The sequence below is a fragment of the Poecilia reticulata genome, linkage group LG17, assembly GCF_000633615.1.
Source record: "Poecilia reticulata strain Guanapo linkage group LG17, Guppy_female_1.0+MT, whole genome shotgun sequence".
Lineage (NCBI taxonomy): Eukaryota > Metazoa > Chordata > Actinopteri > Cyprinodontiformes > Poeciliidae > Poecilia > Poecilia reticulata.
The window spans coordinates 20,965,182-20,966,745 of record NC_024347.1 but is presented as its reverse complement, the minus strand read 5'-3'; the positions used below and the strand labels follow the sequence as shown (position 1 = coordinate 20,966,745).

Below are 1,564 nucleotides of genomic sequence, written 5' to 3'. Positions count from 1 at the left end.
TTTTTTTTTTTTTGCCATTAATGAGATATTTAAAATAACAAATAATAAACTGAACTTGACTGCACTGTTTGATGACTAGGAACAAATTGGAATGCATGAAACTGACTATGAGTGTATGTTTGGATTTGAACTATTTTCCTGTAATGTSCCTCGAGAAGACATATGTTGTGAATTGGCATCATGAGGATAAGCTGAATTAAATTTAATCAAAAGATTCTACGGCAAAATAATCTCACAAACATTAGAAAGCGCTTCGAAAATAATATCTTTGGTCATGCTGTGAATCATTATCAGRTGCTTTGGGTGTGCAAGTACTAAAACAGCTAAATTAAACAATGTTAAGAGACAAAAAATTTATTAAAAGAGTAAAAACACAAAGTTTTGTGCCATTAAGTCAACAATTTAAACAACTTGCCTTAAATGCATCTTCGGGCACAGACTCAACCCATGTGTCTGTGACTTTCAGGTGACTGTAGGCATTCAGGAGAACCTCGATAGTGTGTGGAGATTCTGAGCAGTGCTTCAAAACCTTAAAAAAAAACAACAAAAAAACAATAAAGCTTTAAAAGCAAAGTGATGGGATTTGTGCAATGATTTAAGTTCATGAGCGAGCTCTGTGACTGTAGAACTGAAGAAATAAAGTAATTAAACACTTGTGAAATGAACAGATTGGTCTTCCCTCCAGGGGTTTAACTGGAAATTATGCAATTAGTGCTAATTAATCTCCTATTAACACTTGCCTAATTAGGAACCAGGCATTTTGTCTAGTGCACGTGGGTTCACTGATAGTTGTAGTCTGTTTCCTGCAGAGAGTGCCACACTTTGTGTTGTGGCATAAAATGGTAATRATTTGAATGTGATCTTGTGATAGTCTGCAGTGAGTTTCAAAAGTCACGCTTTAGGTGTTACGTATGTCTATTGATTATTTGCGCACAGTTGGCTGGTTTACTAAATTATTATCCATTACTATAAGAATGAATCTGGACTTGATTGTTCAGKAATATTTTTGTTATTGTAAAGATGCGTCTCAATAAATTCAACACAAAGACGCAGCTAATGAAAACCCTGGATTCAGTTTCTGAGAAAATGTTCAAGCCAATAAAAAAGTTATTTATTTATTTATTTTTTTTTTTTTTCAAACTAGAAAGCTCAGTCCACTGAAACATATGYCCTGTATTGAAAATAAAATCAACATCTTCATAAAGCTTGCCGGCAGAAGGAAGTATGAAGTGTTCTAAAAATACATGATAGATGGCTGTGGTGACCATGGACTTGATAAAACACTTTGGATAAACACCAGCAGATGACATGACTGGCTAAATATCACGGACTATGAAAATATCATACATATTGTTTCAGGTCATGCTGGACCTCAAACAACTTGGATACTTCTGTACCAGCTGTCCATTCCTTGTGAATTTCTATGAAATGTCTAAGTGGGTTGTGCTGACAAGAATATGTGCACTTTTTTCCACCGCAGGTTTTTACATTGGACACAACTTTCCACCAATATTGGATACAGCACTCTGTAAAAAGCTATCTTCTCTTACAATGGCTTTTTTTT

General features: G+C 34.6%; 1 protein-coding gene across 1 annotated transcript in view; it reads right to left on the bottom strand.

Annotated features, from left to right (window-relative positions):
* The window catches only part of gbx1 (gastrulation brain homeobox 1), an 11,297-nt gene that overhangs the window by 8,488 nt on the left and 1,245 nt on the right, over positions 1–1,564 (bottom strand). The gene's annotated exons all lie outside the window — the stretch shown is intronic.